This window comes from Palaemon carinicauda, chromosome 8 (genome assembly GCF_036898095.1).
Source record: "Palaemon carinicauda isolate YSFRI2023 chromosome 8, ASM3689809v2, whole genome shotgun sequence".
In the NCBI taxonomy this organism is placed as follows: Eukaryota; Metazoa; Arthropoda; class Malacostraca; order Decapoda; family Palaemonidae; genus Palaemon; species Palaemon carinicauda.
Window position 1 is genome coordinate 41,662,412 of NC_090732.1, and position 12,561 is coordinate 41,674,972.

Here is a 12,561-nt window from a genome sequence, read left to right on the forward strand (position 1 = left end):
TTCCTCCCGTTGAAAGTAGTGCAATTTTAATGTCTTTTTCGCCAGAGTAGTTTGCAGGTAAACCGCTATACACACCTTGGAGAGAATATAGCACTATTCAAAATCTGAAATTCTATATTGAATGTAAACAGCTATTGACATATGAAAATATCAAATTACACTTAATAAAATCTGAAAAAGATTTAAAAAATAAATGCATCTCTCACAAAAGAAAGCATAATGTTATAATAGTTTATATCTACACTACACGGCTTCTCACAATCTTCCCCAGTCATTTACGAATGACGTCTTAGGCTCTCCTTCATAAAGAAAAAAATAAACTAAATTGACATGTCTTTGTTAAAAAATGGGAAAGCTCCTTATTAAACATTTTAGTTTACTCTGGAAACCTTTATATCAGTTTTACAATTTTCTACTGATTACAAAAATACTTTGTTATTTAAACACTCCGATACAAAATCAGGATCACCTGAAGATCCACCACCCCAGTCTCATCTACAGATTTACAATCCCGGCCTCAAATTTCTACAGAAATGTCGTGATAACTAAAGAAATGAATGTAAGAAATAGAGAAAGCTGGTTTTTTATACACAGGGAAATTGTAACCTGACGATTCCCTTATAATTAATATGTCTAAAAGAGGTAATTTTCTATCTTTTTCCCATTCAGTTTTACATTTTATGCTAGGGACTATGGAATTTAGATTATTGAAAAATATATTAAAATCTCCCCAGCTATCATCCCAGTACGTGAAAACATCAACATAGTGTAGCTAAACCACGTTCGTAGGTTTAATCGATAAAATTTCCGTTTCGAAGTAGCCTACTCTGTGTATAGATTGGCTAAAAGTGGGGATAACGGGCTCCCCATTCTACAACCATATTTCTGTTTGGAAAAATTACCAAAGAAAGAGAATACATTGTTTGTCACACACACAGTTAATTAACTTAATTGGTTTTTCAGTACCAACGGGTTAGTGATTTTCGTGGGGGATTAATTTTTCCCTCAAGAAACCTAATACATCATCGATCGGGACCTTTGTAAATAGTGATTCTACGTCGACTTTAGCGTTTTACATTTTTACCGGGATATTCAATCTGTTGAATTTCTGGATAAAGTCTTCTGCATGTTTGATATCAGTGGAATAAAAACTTCCTAGAAAGGGAGACAGCAAGTCTGCTGACCATTTTGACATCTTATTAATAAATGACCCTTTGCATGAGACAATTGGGCGCAAGGGAATATTGTCCTTATGAGTTTTTGGGAGCCAGTAGAAATATGGCAGTGAATGGTTCATAACTTTGACCTTTTCCAAGACCTCGATGTCTTTTCTATTGTTTCCGATTTTTCGTTAGTTTCTCACATGTAGCATCATCGTCTAAGAGCTGTTGAACTTTGACATACGCCTCTTGATCGAGGATAACTATTTTGCCGTCTTTATCCGATTTGGTGATAATGATATCAGTTTTGCGGAATGAAAAATAAAATTGCTTTATGAAACCTTCTGGGAAGCGGATGTTTAATGTTTCGTTCTAATGCATTTAATAAGATTCCTGTTAGACACATTCCTTCCTTTTCAAGACTATTATTAGAGAAAATATAAGTGATTTGGGGGTCCCCCTTCGTTTGCTGTGCCAAGATGATTGAATGTACATTGATCTTTCTTCATATGTACTGACTGGTGCTATCAATAGTAATGTGACTCTCAGAGAAATTACATAAATTAGAGAGAGAGAGAGAGAGAGAGAGAGAGAGAGAGAGAGAGAGAGAGTAATAAATAATAATAATAATAACCTTTAATTCCAATTGTACATTGGGTATTCTACATAAGTAGCCGCATCAGAATAAAACATTTTTAATTTAGCTCTTACATAAAACTTGGTATAGGTTAAGAATATCAAAATCAGTAAAAATAGCAACAATATAAATACCATAGGAAACTATTTGAAACTATATATAAAAGTAGACAGTCATAGTTAAAATGAGCTTCAAATAGAAATCCAATAGTCATAAATTATCAATAAATAAGTATATAAAAATACGTTCAGATAATAAAAAAAAACGTAGACAGTTCTAAAAAGATAAGATATGTAGTAAAAATCAGATAGTCATAAAATTTTCAAAACTACAATGTAGTATCAGTGAGTAAAAAATATAAAAATAAGCCAGATTAAAATCTAAGAACAAACTACTAATAATTAAAAGAACAATTAAGACACTGTTAAAAGCAAACTCCTTAGTTTTGACTTAAAAATAGACGCAGAGCCAGCTTCTTTTATTTCATGTGGCTGTTCATTATACAACACTGGACCTCGGACTCTGAATTGCTGCGAGCCAATACTAGTTTTATGTCTTGCAACCTACAAATCATCTCTTTGGCGTGTAGTGACATTACTGAATAAAGATACTGGCGGGAAACTGTATAACCAATCTGGAATTTTATTATTTAAAGCTTTATTAGCCATAGTGCACATGTCAAGAGTATACTGGTCTCTTATTTTCAACCATTCCAATTCCTTTAAATGTGGAGTTACATGATCAAACTTTCTAACGTTGCCAACAGCCACTCTTTGTAACTGTGATTTGTTAGTACATCCCCAAACTTTTAAGCAATATTTTATAAAACTTAAAGCTATTGACTGGAAGAGAGAGAGAGAGAGAGAGAGAGAGAGAGAGAGAGAGAGAGAGAGAGAGAGAGAGAGAGAGAGACGGGGGTTGCATTGTGGTATATCCAGGTAGAATAACCCTATCGACTTTCAACTACAAAATAATTCATCTCAAATTCCCTTGATCTTCGTTGTGCAGAAGCCAAACATTCTCCTGATTTCTTGTTTAAGATCTAATAACAGAGAGAGAGAGAGAGAGAGAGAGAGAGAGAGAGAGAGAGAGAGAGAGAGAGAGAGAGAGAGAGAGAGAGAGACATATTGAGTTAATTCCCGAAAAATCAATTGGCCTCCAGAGCTAATCACTCTACAGAAACTACCTTATGCTCAATAATGAATGATATGATAGGTCTTCTTGATGAGGGGAAGTGTGGAATTTTGATTATGTTAGTTCTTAGTGCTGCTTTTGATACTGTTGTGCACGAGTACTTACTTGACTTAAAGTCTATTGGAGTGACTGAGGGAGCACTGGAATTTTTGCGAAGTTACTTAACGAATAGGAAGACTATTGTAGAAGTTTCTAGAAACCGATCCAGTGAGAGAATTCTTATTACCACAGGGTAGTGTTCTGGGCCCTATCTTGTTCAACATATATACTATCGAGCTATCACCTTTCTTGAAAAAAACAAAAAGTGGGCTTTAAACTATATGCAGATGATACTCAGGTCTACCTTTCAATTTCAACAACACAAGATACAGAGAAGAAAATTGATGAGATAATGACTGAAATAAAAACATGGATGCAGAGGAAAAAGCTTAAATCAAATGATGATAAAACAGAATGTGTTTTTTGGCACAAAGGTGGCTTTGAAGAATTACCAGTTATTTCAAAGTATAAAAAATGGTGACGCTGATGTTAGGATTGTGCCTGTTGGGAAAAATTTGGGTGCACTGATAAGATTGTAATTTGTCAATGAGGGATCAAATAGTGAAGACAGTGAAAGTGTATAACTATCACCTAAGAAAAATAGCATTTATTAGAAAATATTTAACAGAGGGCAGTAAAAAAAGTTTTAGTGATGAGTCACGTAATATCAAGGCTTGATTATTGCAATTCTCTGTACTATAAATTGCCCAATACACTACTAAGAAAGCTTTAAAATGTGCAAACCAGGCGGCTAGACTGATAAAAGGCATTAAACTACGGGAGAGAATAACTCCTGCATTGATCGATCTACATTGGTTACCTGTTAAGGCTAGAATTGAATTTAAGATTTGCTTGTTGACTCACAAAGCACTTACAAGTGATAAGCCTAAATATCTTCGTGATAGCTTGGTCCCCTATCTTCAAGTTACCATCGCTGCTGTAAGAGTTAGATATGCTGATGACCCACATAGACTATTCGAAATTAGTGTGAATCATGCAATAGGAGGAAGAACGTTTAGTTATGCTGCACCGAGACTCTTCAACGACCTTCCACTTGATGTCAAGAATAGCAAAAATGAGGCAGCTTTCAAGAAAAACCTTAAGACTCATCTTTTAAGAAAGTGTTATAATAGTGACCTCAAAACTTTTAATCCTGAATACAAATGCTAGCGAAATAACTGATAAGATACAGAGCAAAATATTAACTGGAAAGAAATTATTTTCTCACACCAAGGCCCGCCTGAACAGACTTTTGGTGTCTGATGGAGGGCGAGAAATAAACCCGTAAAAGTAAAAAGTATATATATATATATATATATAGAGAGAGAGAGAGAGAGAGAGAGAGAGAGAGAGAGAGAGAGAGAGAGATAGAGAGAGAGAGAGAGAGAGAGAGAGAGATAGAGAGAGAGAGAGAGAGAGAGAGAGAGAGAGAGAGAGAGAGATAGAGAGAGAGAGAGAGAGAGAGAGGGGGGGGGGGTTGCATTGTGGTATATCCAGGTAAAATAACCCTATCGACTTCAACTGCAAAATAATTCATCTCAAATTCCCTTGATCTTTGTTGTGCAGAAACTAAACATTCTTCTGATTTCATGATTAAGATCTAACAACAGAGAGAGAGAGAGAGAGAGAGAGAGAGAGAGAGAGAGAGAGTGTGTGTGAGTTTGCATACATGTCATTCAATAAGTCTGACTTTAAAAGAGTTTGCTGTCGTGTCATGGTGTCTTCTAGTCTTGACTTCACTCGATACAAATATTCGACTTAAAATGGTGTCGATAGAGCAGGAATATGTTTTTGACCTTCTCATGACCTTGACTCAATCACTAACATCATTTGATCAAATTGTCCTTGGATTATGGCCAATCATCCCACCAAATTTCATGAGATTCCACCACAACAGAGTAAAGACGTTTTTTACCTTTTCGTGAGCTTGACCATTGGCCAAATCACAACCAAAATCTAAGCAAATTATCTTTTGATTATGGCCAATCCTCCAACCATATTTCAGGAGAATTGACCACAGTATAGCAAAAAGATGTTTTTCACCTTTATGGTGTATATCACAAGAGACGGCAACTGATTGAATTATGCACATTTTAGTGCTAGTTACATGTAAACCAGATGAGAATTGACCATGAAATAGCAAAAAACTTACTGACCTATTTCAGACCTTGGGGATTGATCCCATTAATCTCAAAATCTAATCAGATTGTCTTTGGATCACTGCCAATCATCCCACCAAATTTTATGACATTCAACCACGCTATAGCAAAAACGACGATTTTTTTACTTTTTCATAACCTTGACATTGATATTGTTCTATATCAAAAGATAGGCAGTTGAATTATGCACATTTTGGCACTGGTTTCTATGAAAATCAGATAAAAATTTACCATGATATAGCAAATTTAATATTTTACCTTTCGTGACCTTGACTTTTAACCCTATCACTCCCAAAAAATTATCAAATTGTCCTTAGATCATAGCCAATCGTCCCACCAAATTTCAAGAGATTTGGAAAATAGTTTTTAGTTGTGCGAATCACAAACACAGACAGACAAACAAAAATAGATACACGCCTAACAAAACATAACCTTCGCAACGAAGTTGGTGAAGGTAATAAATACACACCTATTAAAACATTACCTTATGGCATAAGTAATTACGTTACTTACTACAGAACAAAAGGCTTTCCATAGAATGACTAAATCCATGAGGTCATGGTGAGGGGTGGATGGAAATGGGTTGGGCATGCTCTGGACACTCCCCTAGAGAGATTAGTTCATCAAATATTTCAACTGGGCACAGGGTAACGGAAGCAAACTGGAATTGAAAAGATACAACACCGCTCTGTGTGGCAATTTCTTTACATACAAAATAGCAAATAATTGGGATAGATTTCCATCGGATGTAGTAAACAGTAACACGGTAAACGAGTTCAAGAATAATTTGACAAGATCATAAGAACTCTTTAAATGCTTAAACTAAATTGCTCTACCAAAGAGCAAATGGAATCTCCGAGGATGGACTAAAAAGTCTTTGAGACATCCAAAATCCTTTCAACACTCTCTCTCTCTCTCTCTCTCTCTCTCCTCTCTCTCTCTCTCTCTCTCTCTCTCTCTCTCTCTCTCTCTCTCTCTCTCTCTCTCGTCAAAATCACAAAGTTGCCTCAGTAATTGTCATTTCAAGATCTGTGCCCAACAGATTCCCCTTCTAGAAAGTTTCCTTTAATTGAGGGGAATTCTCTAAACTAATTGTTGACCCAAAATGCCTTACGTATATTTTCCAATAATTCTTCTCTGGGAATTTACCCTCCAATTTTATCTACTTCTGGCTTTATCATTACACCATCTCATTAAGAACTTGACGACCAGAATAATATCGTGCTATGACTTCTAAAGCAGTACTGGGTAATATGATTCATGTATGTTTGTATGCATCGATTTACAGGGAGGTCCAAAGGTAAGAGGACAGTAAATGATTAAATTTATTGAGATTATATATACAATTACATTTACTAACAATTATTTCATTGACAATTAGATTTTATTGTGAACAATAATACAAAAGCCCTTAAAATTCTATTTTGAACCAAAATACAGTTGTAATAACATAACTAATACATAAACCTATTCCACATACTGTCCACCTACTTTTGGACCACCCTGTTACACATATATACATACATATACAATTTCCATAGCTCCCATATTATCTAGAGTTTTTTAAAGTTTTCTGGCAAAACGTCTTAATAGGTTTGCTGAAGGCAATCATCTACTCCCTAGTTTGCAATTGTTTTTCGTAAAGGCCTTGGAGCATGTGATGCCCTTCTTACAATCTCCAATGCTTTACAGAAATCCCTTGATTGTGGTCGGGAAGTTCGTATGATCGGCCTTGATTTTAGTGCTGCCTTTGACCGTGTTAATCATGAGGCCCTTGTTTTCAAACTCAAAACAGTTGGGAGTGGGTGGGTCGTTTCTTAGCATTATTATTGATTTTTTAAGTAATAGATCTCATGTTGATGGGCACCATAGTGAGTATAGGAATGTGATATCCGGTGTTCCACAGGGTAGTGTTCTTGGCCCATTACTTTTCATACTATATACACATGACATGTGGTTTGGCCTAGAAAACAAGCTTGTTACATATGCAGATGATGCTACACTCTTTGCATCAATTCTATCCCCTGAATGTAGATCTGGAGTTGGTGAATCCTTTAATAGAGATTTAGCTAAAATTAGTGCATGGTTCAAATTATGGGGTATGAAGTTGAATCCTAACAAAACTCAAAGTATGATTGTAAGTGGGTCAAGGACGGTGGCTCCTCAACATCCGGATCTCTGTATTGATAATGTTTCTTTAAATTTGTATGACTCTTTTAGAATTTTAGGTGTGATTCTCGACAGCAAATTTACTTTTGAGAAACACATTAGGTCTGTGTCTTCTTCAATTCCACAAAAAATTGGCTTATTGAGAAAGTCTTACAAGATTTTCGGTGATTAATCTATTCTGAAGAAGTGTTTTGATTCTTTCATTCTACCCTGTTTTGAGTATTGTTCTCCTGTCTGGTGTTCAGCTGCTGATTCTCATCTTAATTTGTTGGACAGAAACTTACGGTCTATTAAATTTCTTATTCCTGATCTAGATATCAATCTTTGGCACCGTCGTTCAATTAGTTCATTGTGCATGTTGCATAAGATTTTTCATAACTTTGAACATCCTTTACATTCAGATCTCCCTGGACAATTCTATCCTGTTCGTAATACTAGGCAGGCAGTTAATTCTAAAAGCCAGGCCTTCTCCATCATGAGGCTCAATACTGCACAGTATTCTAGAAGTTTTATTCCAGCCGTTACCAAGTTGTGGAATGATCTTCCTAATCATGTAGTTGAATCAGTAAACTTCAAAAGTTCAAAGTTGGAGCAAATATTTTTATGTTGACCAGGCTGACATGAATCTTCTTATAGTTTATATATGACATATCTGCTTTTGACGTTGTTAATAGTTTATATAGGACATGTCTATTTTGACGCTGTTACTGTTTTTAGAATGATATATTGTTAATTTATTCTCATAATTTATTTATTTCCTTATTTCCTTTCCTCACTGGGCTATTTTTCTCTGTTGGAGCCCTTGGGCTTATAGCATCTTGCTTTTCCAACTAGGGTTGTAAATTGGCTAGTAATAATATATATAATATATATATTATATATATATTATATATATATATATATATATTATATATATATATATATCCCAAATACCACACACAATGAGTATTGGAAGCCTACCTAAGACTTAATATGTCCTCATTTCCTGACCAACTTAGGTCCTCGTCATATTCAAGTTATGCCAACAAGTTATATATGTAGCCTACAGTTATTCATTGGTGCCACACCTGAATGTAGAATCATTTGGAAGTACACCGTAAATGGCGACTAATAATCTCGCTTCCATCTCTCCCTTCTCTTACAACGTAACACTCTCTCTCTCTCTCTCTCTCTCTCTCTCTCTCTCTCTCTCTCTCTCTCTCTCTCTCTCGCAGTTTTTTCACAGCTGGGAAAACTGGATTGTGATATACCTAGGTTAATTATATTTAGGCAAATATTATATACAACTTGCTTGTTTGGAGCTTCACAATAAACTATTTGGGAAAGGGTCGTTTCCACAATATGTATTCTTCATCTCGCTCATAACCTTTAACAAGTCACGCATATTTATTTCTTTAAATTTTTTGACTTCTTACCCTCCTTCACTGGCATAACTGACTGTCCTTCTAGCTGATTTTGGGGGAAACCTCTATAGATTTTATCAATTTTTTCATTAAAGAATATAGCAAATTTCTCTGCACAGAAGTTTTCAGGCAAGAAGTATTCGAGGGGCATTTTATCAACAGTACCCAAAGTGCAACTGTCCTCAGCGGGTTGTGTCCCCAGTGGGCACTTACCCACTGAGGCTAAACATGTTATATAGGGAATATGCAGGGGTGACCAACACCCCTTTTTTACCTTTTTATATATTGTGTAAGGTGTGTATGGAACAATTCATTAAAATATACATGATAATATTACCGTAGCATTGCTACCATTAGCAATGCCTTTGTAACGTTGTTAACACTGTGTATCATTGGTAACGTTGCTTATTTTAACATTCCCTGTACATACATACTTGTTTTGGGTTTAAATCAAACCCTCCACTGAAGTCGAGTGAACTACTTCTCGGGCGGGTCCATATTAATCATCTAACGAAACATTTTCATTATAACTTATGCAATTCTTTGATTGTAGCATCTTCCAAATCATATGATCTTGTGAAAAGTAATGTCTTTAGTTTCTTCTGAAATTCATTTGCTCCCTTTAAGTCCTTCATTTCAGTTGGCAGTTTATTATAATGTCTAGGCGCACAGTGACTAAAAGCCCTTTCACCAAATTTACTATTTGTTCTTGGTTCAGATAGCATATGTTTGTCACTCATGTGTCTTATGTTAACATTTGTTTCTAGTTCTAGTTTGTTCAGGCATTCTTTTAGATATTTTGGTTAATTTTGGTTCAGTATCTTAAACGTTAGTAAGAGTAGCTTGTATTCAATTCTCGCCTTTACGGCAGCCAGTGTAATTTAATCAGTGCAGGGGTAACTCTTTCCCTATTGTGTAGTCCTTTTATTAATCTAGCGGCTCTGTTTTGTACTCTCTGAATTTTCTTCAGCTGATAATTTGGTAAGCCATAGAACAGCGAGTTGCAGTAATCAATTCTTGAAAATATGTGATGATTAATGAGTATGGCCATAGATTTTTCATCTAAGTATTTACTAATAAATGCTATGTTTCTAATATGATAGTTACAATTTCTTACCATATAATTTATATGTTCATTCATTGTCAGTCTATCATCCATGATAACTCCTAAGATTTCTGACAGATTTCTTTAGGTCAATGATCGATTGACCTATTTCAATTCTTTGGAAGCATTCGATTCTTTTTAATCTTCTTCATTTCCAAAAATAATACATTCACTTTTATCTTCATTGAGCTTGAGCTTTTTTGTTAACATCCAAGCCTTAATGTCATTCATTATTTCATGTATCTTTCTTTTAGCTTCATCAACTGATTCTATTGGGAAATAGAATTGTGTATCATCAGCGTATATTTTAAACTTAACTCTGTGAGTTTCAAGTATATTTGCCAGTTCAATCGTGTAAATTTCAAACAGGAGAGGACCTAGTACACTGTCTTGAGACACCCCTTTGGTTAGTTTTCTTGTCTCAGATTCAACATTTGATATTACTACTTTAACTTTGCGGTTTTCGAGATAACTCACAAACCAGTCATATGCTCGTTCTACGATGCCCACAGCTTTAAGGTCTTCCATCAGATATGTATGTTCTACATTATCAAATGCTGCACTTAGATCAAGCATCACAAGAATGCAACACTTGCCATTTGTTATAATTTCTGTTATGTCATTTTTAATCGCTAACATGGTTGTTTCTGTGGAGTAATTTTCTCTGTATGCAGATTGATCATCAGGTATGGCATTAGATTTTTTCAGATGTTTCCTGGTTTGTTCGTGTACAGAAGTTTCATTAATTTTCGAAAAATATGACAGATTTGATATTGGCCTATATGAACTTAAATTGTCTGCATCACCTTTTCCTTTATACACAGGCTTGATACATGCAACTTTTTCACAATCAGGGAAAACAGCCTGTGTTACTCATATTTACCAGTTTCGGTAGGTCTCTTGTAGTCTGGTGAAATTTTCTGCATCTTTTACATCGTTAATTGGAAATGGGTCATTTCCGCAGTAGGTTTTTTTTACTTTATTATTCTCATATAATCACTCTGACTTAACTCTTTGAATACCCTTAGCTTACTTACACCTGTTGCTGATTTATTCCTTCGTTCTGTTGTGCCGATGTTGTGAAAACTGGAGCAGATTTGATTTATTTTTTCTTCAAAATAATGAATAAAATCATTTGCTAGGCATTTAGGATCATTAGTTAGCCTATGTCAGGCAATACTATTTCTGTCTTTAGACTTAATAGTTTCTTTAGGTTCTTATGTATTTTCCGGGGGTCATTTTCATGGCACGCTTTTTTTATAATAGGCCTTTTTTTTAACTAAGATAAGGTAATTGTAGCGATTTCTAGCTGCTTTGTAATGTTGCCAGTTTTCATTATTTTTATTTCTTTTCCAATTATCCTCAATTTTTCTTTTTCTTTTTTTTCTCTTCATGTAATTGATTATCAAACCAGTTCGATTTTTCTTTAATTGTGATTATTTTTGTTATTTCCGGGCACCTATTATTATAATTAGTTGCAAGTATAGTTTTACTTCTATCAGTAATGCAGTTTATACAGGATTGCCTCTCTACGAGGGTGTGCTTATCTTCACAGTTACAGACTGGTGTTATCCCTTTTATATCCTCTAGGCTTTGTTCAATTAACTCTTTTGGATCAAAGTTAGTCTTAATTCTGTATGTGATTTCCTTCTGTATTGCATTATTTTTTCTAACATCTATTTCAAAAGACATTAACTTATGCATTGGGGATATAGAGCAGTCAGGTTCAATCTCCATATTTAGTATGATGATGATGTTTTTGTTTACTATAACTAGATCTAGTATATGATTAGACCGAGCTGTTGGTTCAGACACTATATTTTCAAGGTCGTGGTTGTCAATCAATTCTCTAAATTCATTGACATATGGGTCTACTCTGTTATCAAGATGTAGGTTGAAATCACCACATATAACTATATTTCGATTGTCATTCAATGTATCCAACTATATTTCGATTGTCATTCAATGTATCCAAGTTATTAAATTCATCTAGAAACATTCTTTTGCTTTTGCTCGGTGGTCTATAGAGTATAACTATTTGTAGATTTACATTTCGAGATAAAATTTTGATATTCATATATTCAAATGAATTAACTATGAGATGATTTCTTACTGTAACTTTGTATGATTTCTTAATTAAGATTCCAATGCCAACACCTCTTTCGTTTTCTCTTGGTTCATGATAAAAGTTATAAGATTTAGGTGTCATTTCATTCATTTTCGATCTGTCACTCACATTACCACTCAACCAAGTTTCAGTTAATAAGCAAATATCCACATCTTGATCACTTACGACTTCCTTAATGATATGAGTTTTATTGCCAATGGATTGTATATTTATTAGATTACATGATATTTTCTTAATCGAAGCCATGGTCAGTATTGCTTCTGGCTCTTGTTATTTCTTGTTCATAAATTTCACAGTTTACTCTATCATAGGATTTATGTTTTGTGTCATAGTTCTTTCTCACACAATTTATGCATTTAACTTCAACAACATTGCAATGACATGCTTTATGTTCTCTCGCGCACTTGGGGCACGACTGTTTATTCTTGCAATTTGCTGCACTATGCCCAAATTCCTGGCATTTGTAACACTGGTAGGACATGTAATGATCGTAAACATTACATATTCTATATGTGGTACTAAGTTTATCTCCATTTTTATTGATTGCTTTACGTATCTTAGGTGTAC

The 12,561-nt window shown here is 34.6% G+C and overlaps 1 long non-coding RNA gene across 1 annotated transcript in view; it reads right to left on the minus strand.

Moving 5' to 3' along the window:
- LOC137644865 (uncharacterized) overlaps positions 1-12,561 on the minus strand; it is a 45,758-nt gene that overhangs the window by 26,587 nt on the left and 6,610 nt on the right. The window contains exon 2 of the long non-coding RNA XR_011045214.1: positions 1-75. This exon is cut by the window's left edge and continues 88 nt beyond it. This is a non-coding gene — a long non-coding RNA (uncharacterized lncRNA). The remainder of the gene's footprint in view (positions 76-12,561) is intronic.